Source organism: Cavia porcellus, unplaced genomic scaffold, assembly GCF_034190915.1.
Source record: "Cavia porcellus strain 051 isolate PalLab524CR breed Dunkin Hartley unplaced genomic scaffold, mCavPor4.1 scaffold_4, whole genome shotgun sequence".
In the NCBI taxonomy this organism is placed as follows: Eukaryota; Metazoa; Chordata; class Mammalia; order Rodentia; family Caviidae; genus Cavia; species Cavia porcellus.
The window spans coordinates 2,529,507-2,553,079 of NW_026947487.1; positions in this window are offsets into that span (position 1 = coordinate 2,529,507).

Below are 23,573 nucleotides of genomic sequence, written 5' to 3' on the forward strand. Positions count from 1 at the left end.
ACTAACCTTAATCCCTTACCCTAACCCTAAGCCTAATACTAACACTAACCATAACCCTAATCTTTAACCCTAACCCTAACCCTACCATAATGCTAACACTAACACTCACCCTACCCCTAACCCAGCCCGAACCCTGTCTAACTGTAACGCTAACCCTAATCCTAACCCGTAACACCTAACTCTAACACCTAATCCCAACCCTAACACTAAACCTAACCCTAACTCTAACCTTAACCTTACCCCTAACCACAACCCTAATCTCTAACCCTAACTCTAACCCTAACCCTCTAACCGAAACCCTAACACTAACACTAACCCTAACCCTAAATTGTAAAACTAAACCTAACCCTAAGCCTAAACCTAATCCCTAACCCTAACCATATCTTTAAGCCTAACCCTCTAACCGTAACCATAACATAAACCCAAACCCTAACTCTAACCCTACCACTTACCTAACCCTAACCCCTAACACTAACATTAATCCCAAACCCGAAACCTAACTCTAACCTTAACCATAACACTAACTCTAACCCTAAACCTAACCCTAACCCTAAACCTAATCCCTAACCCTAACCATATCTTTAACACTAACACTCTTAACATAACCCTAACATAAACCCTAACACTAACCCTAAACGTAACACTAACCTCTGACCCTAACCCTAACCCTAAACCTAACCCTAACCCAAAACCTAATCCTAACCCTAAACCTAACCCTAACCCTAAACCTAACCCTAACACTAACACTATCGCTAAACCTAAACCTAACACTAACCCTAACCCTATCCCTAAACCTACACCTACCACTAACCCTAACCATAACTATAACCCTGATCCTTAACCCTAAACCTAACCTCAAATCCAACCCTAATGCTAAAACTAATACAAACACTAAGGCTAATCCCTAACCTGAACCCTAACACTGACCTTAACCCTAACACTGACCCTAACACTAACCCTAAACCTAACCCTAACCCTAACCCATAAGCCTAACCATAAATTTAACCCTAACCCTATCACTAACACTGATCCCTAACCCTAACACTAACCCTAACCCTAAACCTAAACCTAATCCTAATCTCTGACCCTAAATCCAACCCAAACCCTAACCCTAACTATAAACCCTAATTGAAACCTTAAACCGAACACTAACACTAACACTAATCCTAACTCTAACACAAATGCCTAACACTAACCCAAACCCTAACCCTACCCCTAACCCTAACTCCTAACCCTAAGCCTAACTGTAACTCTAAACCTAAACCTAAATCTAACCCCAAACCTAACTCGTAACCCTAACATTAAACCTAACCTTAAACTTAACCTTAACCCTAACCCTAACACTAACCCTAACCCTAACAGTAACCCTAAAACTAACCGTAACCCTAAACAGAATCCTAACGTAACCCTCACACTAACCCATAAACCTAACCCTAACCCTTATCATAACCATAACCCTAACCCGAAACCTAACCCGAACTCTAACCCTAAGCCTAACCGTAACCTTAACCTTAATTGATCCCTCTAACCATAACCCTAAGTCTAACACTACACCTAACCTAAACCTAACCCTAAACCCAATACCTAACCCTAACCGTATCTTTAGCACTAACCCTCTTGCCCTAAACCTAACAGAAACCCTAACATTAACCCTACCCTAACGTTAACTTCTGACCCTAAACCAAACCTAAACCTAACCCTAACCCTAACCTAAACCCTAACACTAACACCTAAAGGTAAGCCGAACCCTAACCTTAAACCTAACCCTAAACCTAAACCTAAACCAAACCCTAACATTAACACTATCCTTAACCCTAACCCTAACCCTAACTCCAACCCTACCCCGACCACTAATGCAAAACATGACTCTAACCCTTATCCCGAACCCTAAACCTAACCTCAACCCTAACCATAACCCTAAAACTAACATAAACACTAAGGCTAAACGCTAACCCAAACCCTAACACTGACCTTAACCCTAACACTAACCCTAACACTAATCCTAACCCTAACCCATAAACCTAACCCTAACTTTAACCCTAACCCTATCATTAACCATGATCCCTAACCATAACGCTAACCCTAACCTCTGACATTAAACTTAACCCAAAACCTAACCCTAACTCTAACCCCTAAATGAAACCCTAACCCTAACACTAATCCTAACCCTAAACCTAATGCCTAACACTAACCCTAACCATAACCCTAACCACTGTCCCTAACTCCTAACCCTAAACCTAACTGTAACTCTAACCCTAAACCTAAACCTAACCCTGAAACCTAACCCTAACCTTAACCCTAACTTTTACCCTAACCCTAACCCTAACCCTATTATAACCCTAACCCTAACAATAAACCTAACCCTGTCTAACTCTAACCCTAACAATAATACTAATCCTTAAACCCTAACCTTACCATGGGACCCTAACATTAAACCTGACCTTAACCCTAAACCTAACCTAACCCTAACCCTAAACCTAACCCAAACCCTAACCCTAACCCTAACAATAAACTCCGATCATAACACTAACACTAACCATAACCGTAACCCTAAACCTAACCAAAAACCTACCCTCTAACCTTAACCCTAACCCTAAGGCTAAACCTAAACCTAATCCTAATCCTAACCCTAACAATAACCCTAACCCTAACACTAACCGTAACCCTAACCATAACTCTGACAATAACCTCTAATGGTAAGCCTAACCCTAGCCGTACAGTAACCCTAAATTTAACCCTAACCCTAACCCTAATCAATAACCCTAACCCATAATATTAATATTAACCCTAAACTTAAGCCTAACCCTAACCGTAACACTAACCGTAATGCTAACCCGAACCCTAACCACAACCCTCAACAGAACCCTAAAGTAACCCTCACACTGAGACCTAACCCTAACCCCAACCCTAAACCTAACCCTAACACTATCCCTAACCCTAACCTCTAAACCTAACACTAAGGTTAATGCTAAACCTAAGCCTAACCATAACCATAAGCCTAACACTAACCCTAAAACTAAACATAATCCTAACCAAAAAGCTAACCCCTAACCCTAACCCTTACTCCAACCGTATCCCTAACCCTAACCATAATGCTAAACAGAAACCTAATGTAACTCTCACCCTAACCCATAAATCTAGCCCTAACCCTAAACCTAAAACTAACCCAAACCCTAAACTCTAACCCTAACAGTAAGCCTAACGTTAACCCTAAACCTAACCCTAAGCATAACCCTAAACCTAACCCTAACCCTAACCCTAATGCTAACCCCTTACCCTAACCCTAAGCCAAACCCCAACACTAACCCTACACCCAACCCTAAATCTAAGCATAACACTAAACCTAACCCTAAACTGTAACCCTAAGGCAAACCCTAAACCTAACCCTAAACATAACCATAACCCTAACCCTAAACCTAAACCTAACCCTAACCTGAACGCTAACCCCTAAACCTAACCCTAACCGAACCCTAGCCCTAACTCTAATGAAACCTCCTAACCCAAAATCTAACCATAACCCTTACCATGACGATAACCCTAACACTAACCCTAGCCCTAACCCTAACCCTAACACTAAGCCTAACCCTAACCCTAAACCTAACATTAACCCTAATCCCTAAACCTACACCCTAACCCCAACCCTAACCCTAACCCTAAAACTAACACAAACACTAACCCTACTCCCTAACCCTAATCCTAAACCTAATCCTAAACCCTAACTTAAATCTAACCCTAACCCTAAACCTAAAACTAACCCTAATCTCTAATCCTTATGCTAACCCTAACACTAACCCTAACCCTAAAATTAAACCTGACACTAACCCTAACCCTAAACCTAACCCTAACAATACCCCTAACCCTAAAGCTAACACTAACCTTAATCCCTTACCCTAACCCTAAGCCTAATACTAACACTAACCATAACCCTAATCTTTAACCCTAACCCTAACCCTACCATAATGCTAACACTAACACTCACCCTACCCCTAACCCAGCCCGAACCCTGTCTAACTGTAACGCTAACCCTAATCCTAACCCGTAACACCTAACTCTAACACCTAATCCCAACCCTAACACTAAACCTAACCCTAACTCTAACCTTAACCTTACCCCTAACCACAACCCTAATCTCTAACCCTAACTCTAACCCTAACCCTCTAACCGAAACCCTAACACTAACACTAACCCTAACCCTAAATTGTAAAACTAAACCTAACCCTAAGCCTAAACCTAATCCCTAACCCTAACCATATCTTTAAGCCTAACCCTCTAACCGTAACCATAACATAAACCCAAACCCTAACTCTAACCCTACCACTTACCTAACCCTAACCCCTAACACTAACATTAATCCCAAACCCGAAACCTAACCCTAACCTTAACCATAACACTAACTCTAACCCTAAACCTAACCCTAACCCTAAACCTAATCCCTAACCCTAACCATATCTTTAACACTAACACTCTTAACATAACCCTAACATAAACCCTAACACTAACCCTAAACGTAACACTAACCTCTGACCCTAACCCTAACCCTAAACCTAAGCCTAACCCAAAACCTAATCCTAACCCTAAACCTAACCCTAACCCTAAACCTAACCCTAACACTAACACTATCGCTAAACCTAAACCTAACACTAACCCTAACCCTATCCCTAAACCTACACCTACCACTAACCCTAACCATAACTATAACCCTGATCCTTAACCCTAAACCTAACCTCAAATCCAACCCTAATGCTAAAACTAATACAAACACTAAGGCTAATCCCTAACCTGAACCCTAACACTGACCTTAACCCTAACACTGACCCTAACACTAACCCTAAACCTAACCCTAACCCTAACCCATAAGCCTAACCATAAATTTAACCCTAACCCTATCACTAACACTGATCCCTAACACTAACACTAACCCTAACCCTAAACCTAAACCTAATCCTAATCTCTGACCCTAAATCCAACCCAAACCCTAACCCTAACTATAAACCCTAATTGAAACCTTAAACCGAACACTAACACTAACACTAATCCTAACTCTAACACAAATGCCTAACACTAACCCAAACCCTAACCCTACCCCTAACCCTAACTCCTAACCCTAAGCCTAACTGTAACTCTAAACCTAAACCTAAATCTAACCCCAAACCTAACTCGTAACCCTAACATTAAACCTAACCTTAAACTTAACCTTAACCCTAACCCTAACACTAACCCTAACCCTAACAGTAACCCTAAAACTAACCGTAACCCTAAACAGAATCCTAACGTAACCCTCACACTAACCCATAAACCTAACCCTAACCCTTATCATAACCATAACCCTAACCCGAAACCTAACCCGAACTCTAACCCTAAGCCTAACCGTAACCTTAACCTTAATTGATCCCTCTAACCATAACCCTAAGTCTAACACTACACCTAACCTAACCCTAACCCTAAACCCAATACCTAACCCTAACCGTATCTTTAGCACTAACCCTCTTGCCCTAAACCTAACAGAAACCCTAACATTAACCCTACCCTAACGTTAACTTCTGACCCTAAACCAAACCTAAACCTAACCCTAACCTAAACCCTAACACTAACACCTAAAGGTAAGCCGAACCCTAACCTTAAACCTAACCCTAAACCTAAACCTAAACCAAACCCTAACATTAACACTATCCTTAACCCTAACCCTAACCCTAACTCCAACCCTACCCCGACCACTAATGCAAAACATGACTCTAACCCTTATCCCGAACCCTAAACCTAACCTCAACCCTAACCATAACCCTAAAACTAACATAAACACTAAGGCTAAACGCTAACCCAAACCCTAACACTGACCTTAACCCTAACACTAACCCTAACACTAATCCTAACCCTAACCCATAAACCTAACCCTAACTTTAACCCTAACCCTATCATTAACCATGATCCCTAACCATAACGCTAACCCTAACCTCTGACATTAAACTTAACCCAAAACCTAACCCTAACTCTAACACCTAAATGAAACCCTAACCCTAACACTAATCCTAACCCTAAACCTAATGCCTAACACTAACCCTAACCATAACCCTAACCACTGTCCCTAACTCCTAACCCTAAACCTAACTGTAACTCTAACCCTAAACCTAAACCTAACCCTGAAACCTAACCCTAACCTTAACCCTAACTTTTACCCTAACCCTAACCCTAACCCTATTATAACCCTAACCCTAACAATAAACCTAACCCTGTCTAACTCTAACCCTAACAATAATACTAATCCTTAAACCCTAACCTTACCATGGGACCCTAACATTAAACCTGACCTTAACCCTAAACCTAACCTAACCCTAACCCTAAACCTAACCCAAACCCTAACCCTAACCCTAACAATAAACTCCGATCATAACACTAACACTAACCATAACCGTAACCCTAAACCTAACCAAAAACCTACCCTCTAACCTTAACCCTAACCCTAAGGCTAAACCTAAACCTAATCCTAATCCTAACCCTAACAATAACCCTAACCCTAACACTAACCGTAACCCTAACCATAACTCTGACAATAACCTCTAATGGTAAGCCTAACCCTAGCCGTACAGTAACCCTAAATTTAACCCTAACCCTAACCCTAATCAATAACCCTAACCCATAATATTAATATTAACCCTAAACTTAAGCCTAACCCTAACCGTAACCCTAACCGTAATGCTAACCCGAACCCTAACCACAACCCTCAACAGAACCCTAAAGTAACCCTCACACTGAGACCTAACCCTAACCCCAACCCTAAACCTAACCCTAACACTATCCCTAACCCTAACCTCTAAACCTAACACTAAGGTTAATGCTAAACCTAAGCCTAACCATAACCATAAGCCTAGCACTAACCCTAAAACTAAACATAATCCTAACCAAAAAGCTAACCCCTAACCCTAACCCTTACTCCAACCGTATCCCTAACCCTAACCATAATGCTAAACAGAAACCTAATGTAACTCTCACCCTAACCCATAAATCTAGCCCTAACCCTAAACCTAAAACTAACCCAAACCCTAAACTCTAACCCTAACAGTAAGCCTAACGTTAACCCTAAACCTAACCCTAAGCATAACCCTAAACCTAACCCTAACCCTACCCCTAATGCTAACCCCTTACCCTAACCCTAAGCCAAACCCCAACACTAACCCTACACCCAACCCTAAATCTAAGCATAACACTAAACCTAACCCTAAACTGTAACCCTAAGGCAAACCCTAAACCTAACCCTAAACATAACCATAACCCTAACCCTAAACCTAAACCTAACCCTAACCTGAACGCTAACCCCTAAACCTAACCCTAACCGAACCCTAGCCCTAACTCTAATGAAACCTCCTAACCCAAAATCTAACCATAACCCTTACCATGACGATAACCCTAACACTAACCCTAGCCCTAACCCTAACCCTAACACTAAGCCTAACCCTAACCCTAAACCTAACATTAACCCTAATCCCTAACCCTACACCCTAACCCCAACCCTAACCCTAACCCTAAAACTAACACAAACACTAACCCTACTCCCTAACCCTAATCCTAAACCTAATCCTAAACCCTAACTTAAATCTAACCCTAACCCTAAACCTAAAACTAACCCTAATCTCTAATCCTTATGCTAACCCTAACACTAACCCTAACCCTAAAATTAAACCTGACACTAACCCTAACCCTAAACCTAACCCTAACAATACCCCTAACCCTAAAGCTAACACTAACCTTAATCCCTTACCCTAACCCTAAGCCTAACACTAACACTAACCATAACCCTAATCTTTAACCCTAACCCTAACCCTACCATAATGCTAACACTAACACTCACCCTACCCCTAACCCAGCCCGAACCCTGTCTAACTGTAACGCTAACCCTAATCCTAACCCGTAACACCTAACTCTAACACCTAATCCCAACCCTAACACTAAACCTAACCCTAACTCTAACCTTAACCTTACCCCTAACCACAACCCTAATCTCTAACCCTAACTCTAACCCTAACCCTCTAACCGACCCTAACACTAACACTAACCCTAACCCTAAATTGTAAAACTAAACCTAACCCTAAGCCTAAACCTAATCCCTAACCCTAACCATATCTTTAAGCCTAACCCTCTAACCGTAACCATAACATAAACCCTAACCCTAACTCTAACCCTACCACTTACCTAACCCTAACCCCTAACACTAACATTAATCCCAAACCCGAAACCTAACCCTAACCTTAACCATAACACTAACTCTAACCCTAAACCTAACCCTAACCCTAAACCTAATCCATAACCCTAACCCTATCTTTAACACTAACCCTCTTAACATAACCCTAACATAAACCCTAACACTAACCCTAAACTTAACACTAACCTCTGACCCTAACCCTAACCCTAAACCTAACCCTAACCCAAAACCTAATCCTAACCCTAAACCTAACCCTAACACTAACACTATCGCTAAACCTAAACCTAACACTAACCCTAACCCTATCCCTAAACCTACACCTACCACTAACCCTAACCATAACTATAACCCTGATCCTTAACCCCAAACCTAACCTCAAATCCAACCCTAATGCTAAAACTAATACAAACACTAAGGCTAATCCCTAACCTGAACCCTAACACTGACCTTAACCCTAACACTGACCCTAACACTAACCCTAAACCTAACCCTAACCCTAACCCATAAGCCTAACCATAAATTTAACCCTAACCCTATCACTAACACTGATCCCTAACCCTAACACTAACCCTAACCCTAAACCTAAACCTAATCCTTATCTCTGACCCTAAATCCAACCCAAACCCTAACCCTAACTATAAACCCTAATTGAAACCTTAAACCGAACACTAACACTAACACTAATCCTAACTCTAACACAAATGCCTAACACTAACCCAAACCCTAACCCTACCCCTAACCCTAACTCCTAACCCTAAGCCTAACTGTAACTCTAAACCTAAACCTAAATCTAACCCCAAACCTAACTCGTAACCCTAACATTAAACCTAACCTTAAACTTAACCTTAACCCTAACCCTAACACTAACCCTAACCCTAACAGTAACCCTAAAACTAACCGTAACCCTAAACAGAATCCTAACGTAACCCTCACACTAACCCATAAACCTAACCCTAACCCTTATCATAACCATAACCCTAACCCGAAACCTAACCCGAACTCTAACCCTAAGCCTAACCGTAACCTTAACCTTAATTGATCCCTCTAACCATAACCCTAAGTCTAACACTACACCTAACCTAACCCTAACCCTAAACCCAATACCTAACCCTAACCGTATCTTTAGCATTAACCCTCTTGCCCTAAACCTAACAGAAACCCTAACATTAACCCTACCCTAACGTTAACTTCTGACCCTAAACCAAACCTAAACCTAACCCTAACCCTAACCTAAACCCTAACACTAACACCTAAAGGTAAGCCGAACCCTAACCTTAAACCTAACCCTAAACCTAAACCTAAACCAAACCCTAACATTAACACTATCCTTAACCCTAACCCTAACCCTAACTCCAACCCTACCCCGACCACTAATGCAAAACATGACTCTAACCCTTATCCCGAACCCTAAACCTAACCTCAACCCTAACCATAACCCTAAAACTAACATAAACACTAAGGCTAAACGCTAACCCAAACCCTAACACTGACCTTAACCCTAACACTAACCCTAACACTAATCCTAACCCTAACCCATAAACCTAACCCTAACTTTAACCCTAACCCTATCATTAACCATGATCCCTAACCATAACGCTAACCCTAACCTCTGACATTAAACTTAACCCAAAACCTAACCCTAACTCTAACCCCTAAATGAAACCCTAACCCTAACACTAATCCTAACCCTAAACCTAATGCCTAACACTAACCCTAACCATAACCCTAACCACTGTCCCTAACTCCTAACCCTAAACCTAACTGTAACTCTAACCCTAAACCTAAACCTAACCCTGAAACCTAACCCTAACCTTAACCCTAACTTTTACCCTAACCCTAACCCTAACCCTATTATAACCCTAACCCTAACAATAAACCTAACCCTGTCTAACTCTAACCCTAACAATAATACTAATCCTTAAACCCTAACCTTACCATGGGACCCTAACATTAAACCTGACCTTAACCCTAAACCTAACCTAACCCTAACCCTAAACCTAACCCAAACCCTAACCCTAACCCTAACAATAAACTCCGATCATAACACTAACACTAACCATAACCGTAACCCTAAACCTAACCAAAAACCTACCCTCTAACCTTAACCCTAACCCTAAGGCTAAACCTAAACCTAATCCTAATCCTAACCCTAACAATAACCCTAACCCTAACACTAACCGTAACCCTAACCATAACTCTGACAATAACCTCTAATGGTAAGCCTAACCCTAGCCGTACAGTAACCCTAAATTTAACCCTAACCCTAACCCTAATCAATAACCCTAACCCATAATATTAATATTAACCCTAAACTTAAGCCTAACCCTAACCGTAACACTAACCGTAATGCTAACCCGAACCCTAACCACAACCCTCAACAGAACCCTAAAGTAACCCTCACACTGAGACCTAACCCTAACCCCAACCCTAAACCTAACCCTAACACTATCCCTAACCCTAACCTCTAAACCTAACACTAAGGTTAATGCTAAACCTAAGCCTAACCATAACCATAAGCCTAACGCTAACCCTAAAACTAAACATAATCCTAACCAAAAAGCTAACCCCTAACCCTAACCCTTACTCCAACCGTATCCCTAACCCTAACCATAATGCTAAACAGAAACCTAATGTAACTCTCACCCTAACCCATAAATCTAGCCCTAACCCTAAACCTAAAACTAACCCAAACCCTAAACTCTAACCCTAACAGTAAGCCTAACGTTAACCCTAAACCTAACCCTAAGCATAACCCTAAACCTAACCCTAACCCTAACCCTAATGCTAACCGCTTACCCTAACCCTAAGCCAAACCCCAACACTAACCCTAAACCCAACCCTAAATCTAAGCATAACACTAAACCTAACCCTAAACTGTAACCCTAAGGCAAACCCTAAACCTAACCCTAAACATAACCATAACGCTAACCCTAAACCTAAACCTAACCCTAACCTGAACGCTAACCCCTAAACCTAACCCTAACCGAACCCTAGCCCTAACTCTAATGAAACCTCCTAACCCAAAATCTAACCATAACCCTTACCATGACGATAACCCTAACACTAACCCTAGCCCTAACCCTAACCCTAACACTAAGCCTAACCCTAACCCTAAACCTAACATTAACCCTAATCCCTAAACCTACACCCTAACCCCAACCCTAACCCTAACCCTAAAACTAACACAAACACTAACCCTACTCCCTAACCCTAATCCTAAACCTAATCCTAAACCCTAACTTAAATCTAACCCTAACCCTAAACCTAAAACTAACCCTAATCTCTAATCCTTATGCTAACCCTAACACTAACCCTAACCCTAAAATTAAACCTGACACTAACCCTAACCCTAAACCTAACCCTAACAATACCCCTAACCCTAAAGCTAACACTAACCTTAATCCCTTACCCTAACCCTAAGCCTAATACTAACACTAACCATAACCCTAATCTTTAACCCTAACCCTAACCCTACCATAATGCTAACACTAACACTCACCCTACCCCTAACCCAGCCCGAACCCTGTCTAACTGTAACGCTAACCCTAATCCTAACCCGTAACACCTAACTCTAACACCTAATCCCAACCCTAACACTAAACCTAACCCTAACTCTAACCTTAACCTTACCCCTAACCACAACCCTAATCTCTAACCCTAACTCTAACCCTAACCCTCTAACCGAAACCCTAACACTAACACTAACCCTAACCCTAAATTGTAAAACTAAACCTAACCCTAAGCCTAAACCTAATCCCTAACCCTAACCATATCTTTAAGCCTAACCCTCTAACCGTAACCATAACATAAACCCAAACCCTAACTCTAACCCTACCACTTACCTAACCCTAACCCCTAACACTAACATTAATCCCAAACCCGAAACCTAACCCTAACCTTAACCATAACACTAACTCTAACCCTAAACCTAACCCTAACCCTAAACCTAATCCCTAACCCTAACCATATCTTTAACACTAACACTCTTAACATAACCCTAACATAAACCCTAACACTAACCCTAAACGTAACACTAACCTCTGACCCTAACCCTAACCCTAACCCTAAACCTAACCCTAACCCAAAACCTAATCCTAACCCTAAACCTAACCCTAACCCTAAACCTAACCCTAACCCTAAACCTAACCCTAACACTAACACTATCGCTAAACCTAAACCTAACACTAACCCTAACCCTATCCCTAAACCTACACCTACCACTAACCCTAACCATAACTATAACCCTGATCCTTAACCCTAAACCTAACCTCAAATCCAACCCTAATGCTAAAACTAATACAAACACTAAGGCTAATCCCTAACCTGAACCCTAACACTGACCTTAACCCTAACACTGACCCTAACACTAACCCTAAACCTAACCCTAACCCTAACCCATAAGCCTAACCATAAATTTAATCCTAACCCTATCACTAACACTGATCCCTAACCCTAACACTAACCCTAACCCTAAACCTAAACCTAATCCTAATCTCTGACCCTAAATCCAACCCAAACCCTAACCCTAACTATAAACCCTAATTGAAACCTTAAACCGAACACTAACACTAACACTAATCCTAACTCTAACACAAATGCCTAACACTAACCCAAACCCTAACCCTACCCCTAACCCTAACTCCTAACCCTAAGCCTAATTGTAACTCTAAACCTAAACATAAATCTAACCCCAACCCTAACTCGTAACCCTAACATTAAACCTAACCTTAAACTTAACCTTAACCCTAACCCTAACACTAACCCTAACCCTAACAGTAACCCTAAAACTAACCGTAACCCTAAACAGAATCCTAACGTAACCCTCACACTAACCCATAAACCTAACCCTAACCCTTATCATAACCATAACCCTAACCCGAAACCTAACCCGAACTCTAACCCTAAGCCTAACCGTAACCTTAACCTTAATTGATCCCTCTAACCATAACCCTAAGTCTAACACTACACCTAACCTAACCCTAACCCTAAACCCAATACCTAACCCTAACCCTATCTTTAGCACTAACCCTCTTGCCCTAAACCTAACAGAAACCCTAACATTAACCCTACCCTAACGTTAACTTCTGACCCTAAACCAAACCTAAACCTAACCCTAAACCTAACCTAAACCCTAACACTAACACCTAAAGGTAAGCCGAACCCTAACCTTAAACCTAACCCTAAACCTAAACCTAAACCAAACCCTAACATTAACACTATCCCTAACCCTAACCCTAACCCTAACTCTAACCCTACCCCGACCACTAATGCAAAACATGACTCTAACCCTAATCCCGAACCCTAAACCTAACCTCAACCCTACCCATAACCCTAAAACTAACATAAACACTAAGGCTAAACGCTAACCCAAACCCTAACACTGACCTTAACCCTAACACTAACCCTAACACTAATCCTAACCCTAACCCATAAACCTAACCCTAACTTTAACCCTAACCCTATCATTAACCATGATCCCTAACCATAACGCTAACCCTAACCTCTGACATAAAACTTAACCCAAAACCTAACCCTAACTCTAACCCCTAAATGAAACCCTAACCCTAACACTAATCCTAACCCTAAACCTAATGCCTAACACTAACCCTAACCATAACCCTAACCACTGTCCCTAACTCCTAACCCTAAACCTAACTGTAACTCTAACCCTAAACCTAAACCTAACCCTGAAACCTAACCCTAACCTTAACCCTAACTTTTACCCTAACCCTAACCCTAACCCTATTATAACCCTAACCCTAACAATAAACCTAAACCTGTCTAACTCTAACCCTAACAATAATACTAATCCTTAAACCCTAACCTTACCATGGAACCCTAATATTAAACCTGACCTTAACCCTAAACCTAACCTAACCCTAAGCCTAAACCTAACCCAAACCCTAACCCTAACCCTAACAATAAACTCCGATCATAACACTAACACTAACCATAACCGTAACCCTAAACCTAACCAAAAACCTACCCTCTAACCTTAACCCTAACCCTAAGGCTAAACCTAAACCTAATCCTAATCCTAACCCTAACAATAACCCTAACCCTAACACTAACCGTAACCCTAACCATAACTCTGACAATAACCTCTAATGGTAAGCCTAACCCTAGCCCTACAGTAACCCTAAATTTAACCCTACCTCTAATCCTAATCAATAACCCTAACCCATAATCTTAATATTAAACCTAAACTTAAGCCTAACCCTAACCGTAACCCTAACCGTAATGCTAACCCGAACCCTAACCATAACCCTCAACAGAACCCTAAATTAACCCTCACACTGAGACCTAACCCTAACCCCAACCCTAAACCTAACCCTAACCCTAACACTATCCCTAACCCTAAACTCTAAACCTAACACTAAGGTTAATGCTAAACCTAAGCCTAACCATAACCATAAGCCTAACACTAACCCTAAAACTAAACATAATCCTAACCAAAAAGCTAACCCCTAACCCTAACCCTTACTCCAACCGTATCCCTAACCCTAACCATAATGCTAAACAGAAACCTAATGTAACTCTCACCCTAACCCATAAATCTAGCCCTAACCCTAAACCTAAAACTAACCCAAACCCTAAACTCTAACCCTAACAGTAAGCCTAACGTTAACCCTAAACCTAACCCTAAGCATAACCCTAAACCTAACCCTAACCCTAACCCTAATGCTAACCCCTTACCCTAACCCTAAGCCAAACCCCAACACTAACCCTACACCCAACCCTAAATCTAAGCATAACACTAAACCTAACCCTAAACTGTAACCCTAAGGCAAACCCTAAACCTAACCCTAAACATAACCATAACCCTAACCCTAAACCTAAACCTAACCCTAACCTGAACGCTAACCCCTAAACCTAACCCTAACCGAACCCTAGCCCTAACTCTAATGAAACCTCCTAACCCAAAATCTAACCATAACCCTTACCATGACGATAACCCTAACACTAACCCTAGCCCTAACCCTAACCCTAACACTAAGCCTAACCCTAACCCTAAACCTAACATTAACCCTAATCCCTAAACCTACACCCTAACCCCAACCCTAACCCTAACCCTAAAACTAACACAAACACTAACCCTACTCCCTAACCCTAATCCTAAACCTAATCCTAAACCCTAACTTAAATCTAACCCTAACCCTAAACCTAAAACTAACCCTAATCTCTAATCCTTATGCTAACCCTAACACTAACCCTAACCCTAAAATTAAACCTGACACTAACCCTAACCCTAAACCTAACCCTAACAATACCCCTAACCCTAAAGCTAACACTAACCTTAATCCCTTACCCTAACCCTAAGCCTAATACTAACACTAACCATAACCCTAATCTTTAACCCTAACCCTAACCCTACCATAATGCTAACACTAACACTCACCCTACCCCTAACCCAGCCCGAACCCTGTCTAACTGTAACGCTAACCCTAATCCTAACCCGTAACACCTAACTCTAACACCTAATCCCAACCCTAACACTAAACCTAACCCTAACTCTAACCTTAACCTTACCCCTAACCACAACCCTAATCTCTAACCCTAACTCTAACCCTAACCCTCTAACCGAAACCCTAACACTAACACTAACCCTAACCCTAAATTGTAAAACTAAACCTAACCCTAAGCCTAAACCTAATCCCTAACCCTAACCATATCTTTAAGCCTAACCCTCTAACCGTAACCATAACATAAACCCAAACCCTAACTCTAACCCTACCACTTACCTAACCCTAACCCCTAACACTAACATTAATCCCAAACCCGAAACCTAACCCTAACCTTAACCATAACACTAACTCTAACCCTAAACCTAACCCTAACCCTAAACCTAATCCCTAACCCTAACCATATCTTTAACACTAACACTCTTAACATAACCCTAACATAAACCCTAACACTAACCCTAAACGTAACACTAACCTCTGACCCTAACCCTAACCCTAAACCTAAGCCTAACCCAAAACCTAATCCTAACCCTAAACCTAACCCTAACCCTAAACCTAACCCTAACACTAACACTATCGCTAAACCTAAACCTAACACTAACCCTAACCCTATCCCTAAACCTACACCTACCACTAACCCTAACCATAACTATAACCCTGATCCTTAACCCTAAACCTAACCTCAAATCCAACCCTAATGCTAAAACTAATACAAACACTAAGGCTAATCCCTAACCTGAACCCTAACACTGACCTTAACCCTAACACTGACCCTAACACTAACCCTAAACCTAACCCTAACCCTAACCCATAAGCCTAACCATAAATTTAACCCTAACCCTATCACTAACACTGATCCCTAACCCTAACACTAACCCTAACCCTAAACCTAAACCTAATCCTAATCTCTGACCCTAAATCCAACCCAAACCCTAACCCTAACTATAAACCCTAATTGAAACCTTAAACCGAACACTAACACTAACACTAATCCTAACTCTAACACAAATGCCTAACACTAACCCAAACCCTAACCCTACCCCTAACCCTAACTCCTAACCCTAAGCCTAACTGTAACTCTAAACCTAAACCTAAATCTAACCCCAAACCTAACTCGTAACCCTAACATTAAACCTAACCTTAAACTTAACCTTAACCCTAACCCTAACACTAACCCTAACCCTAACAGTAACCCTAAAACTAACCGTAACCCTAAACAGAATCCTAACGTAACCCTCACACTAACCCATAAACCTAACCCTAACCCTTATCATAACCATAACCCTAACCCGAAACCTAACCCGAACTCTAACCCTAAGCCTAACCGTAACCTTAACCTTAATTGATCCCTCTAACCATAACCCTAAGTCTAACACTACACCTAACCTAACCCTAACCCTAAACCCAATACCTAACCCTAACCGTATCTTTAGCACTAACCCTCTTGCCCTAAACCTAACAGAAACCCTAACATTAACCCTACCCTAACGTTAACTTCTGACCCTAAACCAAACCTAAACCTAACCCTAACCTAAACCCTAACACTAACACCTAAAGGTAAGCCGAACCCTAACCTTAAACCTAACCCTAAACCTAAACCTAAACCAAACCCTAACATTAACACTATCCTTAACCCTAACCCTAACCCTAACTCCAACCCTACCCCGACCACTAATGCAAAACATGACTCTAACCCTTATCCCGAACCCTAAACCTAACCTCAACCCTAACCATAACCCTAAAACTAACATAAACACTAAGGCTAAACGCTAACCCAAACCCTAACACTGACCTTAACCCTAACACTAACCCTAACACTAATCCTAACCCTAACCCATAAACCTAACCCTAACTTTAACCCTAACCCTATCATTAACCATGATCCCTAACCATAACGCTAACCCTAACCTCTGACATTAAACTTAACCCAAAACCTAACCCTAACTCTAACCCCTAAATGAAACCCTAACCCTAACACTAATCCTAACCCTAAACCTAATGCCTAACACTAACCCTAACCATAACCCTAACCACTGTCCCTAACTCCTAACCCTAAACCTAACTGTAACTCTAACCCTAAACCTAAACCTAACCCTGAAACCTAACCCTAAACTTAACCCTAACTTTTACCCTAACCCTAACCCTAACCCTATTATAACCCTAACCCTAACAATAAACCTAACCCTGTCTAACTCTAACCCTAACAATAATACTAATCCTTAAACCCTAACCTTACCATGGGACCCTAACATTAAACCTGACCTTAACCCTAAACCTAACCTAACCCTAACCCTAAACCTAACCCAAACCCTAACCCTAACCCTAACAATAAACTCCGATCATAACACTAACACTAACCATAACCGTAACCCTAAACCTAACCAAAAACCTACCCTCTAACCTTAACCCTAACCCTAAGGCTAAACCTAAACCTAATCCTAATCCTAACCCTAACAATAACCCTAACCCTAACACTAACCGTAACCCTAACCATAACTCTGACAATAACCTCTAATGGTAAGCCTAACCCTAGCCGTACAGTAACCCTAAATTTAACCCTAACCCTAACCCTAATCAATAACCCTAACCCATAATATTAATATTAACCCTAAACTTAAGCCTAACCCTAACCGTAACCCTAACCGTAATGCTAACCCGAACCCTAACCACAACCCTCAACAGAACCCTAAAGTAACCCTCACACTGAGACCTAACCCTAACCCCAACCCTAAACCTAACCCTAACACTATCCCTAACCCTAACCTCTAAACCTAACACTAAGGTTAATGCTAAACCTAAGCCTAACCATAACCATAAGCCTAGCACTAACCCTAAAACTAAACATAATCCTAACCAAAAAGCTAACCCCTAACCCTAACCCTTACTCCAACCGTATCCCTAACCCTAACCATAATGCTAAACAGAAACCTAATGTAACTCTCACCCTAACCCATAAATCTAGCCCTAACCCTAAACCTAAAACTAACCCAAACCCTAAACTCTAACCCTAACAGTAAGCCTAACGTTAACCCTAAACCTAACCCTAAGCATAACCCTAAACCTAACCCTAACCCTACCCCTAATGCTAACCCCTTACCCTAACCCTAAGCCAAACCCCAACACTAACCCTACACCCAACCCTAAATCTAAGCATAACACTAAACCTAACCCTAAACTGTAACCCTAAGGCAAACCCTAAACCTAACCCTAAACATAACCATAACCCTAACCCTAAACCTAAACCTAACCCTAACCTGAACGCTAACCCCTAAACCTAACCCTAACCGAACCCTAGCCCTAACTCTAATGAAACCTCCTAACCCAAAATCTAACCATAACCCTTACCATGACGATAACCCTAACACTAACCCTAGCCCTAACCCTAACCCTAACACTAAGCCTAACCCTAACCCTAAACCTAACATTAACCCTAATCCCTAACCCTACACCCTAACCCCAACCCTAACCCTAACCCTAAAACTAACACAAACACTAACCCTACTCCCTAACCCTAATCCTAAACCTAATCCTAAACCCTAACTTAAATCTAACCCTAACCCTAAACCTAAAACTAACCCTAATCTCTAATCCTTATGCTAACCCTAACACTAACCCTAACCCTAAAATTAAACCTGACACTAACCCTAACCCTAAACCTAACCCTAACAATACCCCTAACCCTAAAGCTAACACTAACCTTAATCCCTTACCCTAACCCTAAGCCTAACACTAACACTAACCATAACCCTAATCTTTAACCCTAACCCTAACCCTACCATAATGCTAACACTAACACTCACCCTACCCCTAACCCAGCCCGAACCCTGTCTAACTGTAACGCTAACCCTAATCCTAACCCGTAACACCTAACTCTAACACCTAATCCCAACCCTAACACTAAACCTAACCCTAACTCTAACCTTAACCTTACCCCTAACCACAACCCTAATCTCTAACCCTAACTCTAACCCTAACCCTCTAACCGACCCTAACACTAACACTAACCCTAACCCTAAATTGTAAAACTAAACCTAACCCTAAGCCTAAACCTAATCCCTAACCCTAACCATATCTTTAAGCCTAACCCTCTAACCGTAACCATAACATAAACCCTAACCCTAACTCTAACCCTACCACTTACCTAACCCTAACCCCTAACACTAACATTAATCCCAAACCCGAAACCTAACCCTAACCTTAACCATAACACTAACTCTAACCCTAAACCTAACCCTAACCCTAAACCTAATCCATAACCCTAACCCTATCTTTAACACTAACCCTCTTAACATAACCCTAACATAAACCCTAACACTAACCCTAAACTTAACACTAACCTCTGACCCTAACCCTAACCCTAAACCTAACCCTAACCCAAAACCTAATCCTAACCCTAAACCTAACCCTAACACTAACACTATCGCTAAACCTAAACCTAACACTAACCCTAACCCTATCCCTAAACCTACACCTACCACTAACCCTAACCATAACTATAACCCTGATCCTTAACCCCAAACCTAACCTCAAATCCAACCCTAATGCTAAAACTAATACAAACACTAAGGCTAATCCCTAACCTGAACCCTAACACTGACCTTAACCCTAACACTGACCCTAACACTAACCCTAAACCTAACCCTAACCCTAACCCATAAGCCTAACCATAAATTTAACCCTAACCCTATCACTAACACTGATCCCTAACCCTAACACTAACCCTAACCCTAAACCTAAACCTAATCCTTATCTCTGACCCTAAATCCAACCCAAACCCTAACCCTAACTATAAACCCTAATTGAAACCTTAAACCGAACACTAACACTAACACTAATCCTAACTCTAACACAAATGCCTAACACTAACCCAAACCCTAACCCTACCCCTAACCCTAACTCCTAACCCTAAGCCTAACTGTAACTCTAAACCTAAACCTAAATCTAACCCCAAACCTAACTCGTAACCCTAACATTAAACCTAACCTTAAACTTAACCTTAACCCTAACCCTAACACTAACCCTAACCCTAACAGTAACCCTAAAACTAACCGTAACCCTAAACAGAATCCTAACGTAACCCTCACACTAACCCATAAACCTAACCCTAACCCTTATCATAACCATAACCCTAACCCGAAACCTAACCCGAACTCTAACCCTAAGCCTAACCGTAACCTTAACCTTAATTGATCCCTCTAACCATAACCCTAAGTCTAACACTACACCTAACCTAACCCTAACCCTAAACCCAATACCTAACCCTAACCGTATCTTTAGCATTAACCCTCTTGCCCTAAACCTAACAGAAACCCTAACATTAACCCTACCCTAACGTTAACTTCTGACCCTAAACCAAACCTAAACCTAACCCTAACCCTAACCTAAACCCTAACACTAACACCTAAAGGTAAGCCGAACCCTAACCTTAAACCTAACCCTAAACCTAAACCTAAACCAAACCCTAACATTAACACTATCCTTAACCCTAACCCTAACCCTAACTCCAACCCTACCCCGACCACTAATGCAAAACATGACTCTAACCCTTATCCCGAACCCTAAACCTAACCTCAACCCTAACCATAACCCTAAAACTAACATAAACACTAAGGCTAAACGCTAACCCAAACCCTAACACTGACCTTAACCCTAACACTAACCCTAACACTAATCCTAACCCTAACCCATAAACCTAACCCTAACTTTAACCCTAACCCTATCATTAACCATGATCCCTAACCATAACGCTAACCCTAACCTCTGACATTAAACTTAACCCAAAACCTAACCCTAACTCTAACCCCTAAATGAAACCCTAACCCTAACACTAATCCTAACCCTAAACCTAATGCCTAACACTAACCCTAACCATAACCCTAACCACTGTCCCTAACTCCTAACCCTAAACCTAACTGTAACTCTAACCCTAAACCTAAACCTAACCCTGAAACCTAACCCTAACCTTAACCCTAACTTTTACCCTAACCCTAACCCTAACCCTATTATAACCCTAACCCTAACAATAAACCTAACCCTGTCTAACTCTAACCCTAACAATAATACTAATCCTTAAACCCTAACCTTACCATGGGACCCTAACATTAAACCTGACCTTAACCCTAAACCTAACCTAACCCTAACCCTAAACCTAACCCAAACCCTAACCCTAACCCTAACAATAAACTCCGATCATAACACTAACACTAACCATAACCGTAACCCTAAACCTAACCAAAAACCTACCCTCTAACCTTAACCCTAACCCTAAGGCTAAACCTAAACCTAATCCTAATCCTAACCCTAACAATAACCCTAACCCTAACACTAACCGTAACCCTAACCATAACTCTGACAATAACCTCTAATGGTAAGCCTAACCCTAGCCGTACAGTAACCCTAAATTTAACCCTAACCCTAACCCTAATCAATAACCCTAACCCATAATATTAATATTAACCCTAAACTTAAGCCTAACCCTAACCGTAACCCTAACCGTAATGCTAACCCGAACCCTAACCACAACCCTCAACAGAACCCTAAAGTAACCCTCACACTGAGACCTAACCCTAACCCCAACCCTAAACCTAACCCTAACACTATCCCTAACCCTAACCTCTAAACCTAACACTAAGGTTAATGCTAAACCTAAGCCTAACCATAACCATAAGCCTAGCACTAACCCTAAAACTAAACATAATCCTAACCAAAAAGCTAACCCCTAACCCTAACCCTTACTCCAACCGTATCCCTAACCCTAACCATAATGCTAAACAGAAACCTAATGTAACTCTCACCCTAACCCATAAATCTAGCCCTAACCCTAAACCTAAAACTAACCCAAACCCTAAACTCTAACCCTAACAGTAAGCCTAACGTTAACCCTAAACCTAACCCTAAGCATAACCCTAAACCTAACCCTAACCCTACCCCTAATGCTAACCCCTTACCCTAACCCTAAGCCAAACCCCAACACTAACCCTACACCCAACCCTAAATCTAAGCATAACACTAAACCTAACCCTAAACTGTAACCCTAAGGCAAACCCTAAACCTAACCCTAAACATAACCATAACCCTAACCCTAAACCTAAACCTAACCCTAACCTGAACGCTAACCCCTAAACCTAACCCTAACCGAACCCTAGCCCTAACTCTAATGAAACCTCCTAACCCAAAATCTAACCATAACCCTTACCATGACGATAACCCTAACACTAACCCTAGCCCTAACCCTAACCCTAACACTAAGCCTAACCCTAACCCTAAACCTAACATTAACCCTAATCCCTAACCCTACACCCTAACCCCAACCCTAACCCTAACCCTAAAACTAACACAAACACTAACCCTACTCCCTAACCCTAATCCTAAACCTAATCCTAAACCCTAACTTAAATCTAACCCTAACCCTAAACCTAAAACTAACCCTAATCTCTAATCCTTATGCTAACCCTAACACTAACCCTAACCCTAAAATTAAACCTGACACTAACCCTAACCCTAAACCTAACCCTAACAATACCCCTAACCCTAAAGCTAACACTAACCTTAATCCCTTACCCTAACCCTAAGCCTAACACTAACACTAACCATAACCCTAATCTTTAACCCTAACCCTAACCCTACCATAATGCTAACACTAACACTCACCCTACCCCTAACCCAGCCCGAACCCTGTCTAACTGTAACGCTAACCCTAATCCTAACCCGTAACACCTAACTCTAACACCTAATCCCAACCCTAACACTAAACCTAACCCTAACTCTAACCTTAACCTTACCCCTAACCACAACCCTAATCTCTAACCCTAACTCTAACCCTAACCCTCTAACCGACCCTAACACTAACACTAACCCTAACCCTAAATTGTAAAACTAAACCTAACCCTAAGCCTAAACCTAATCCCTAACCCTAA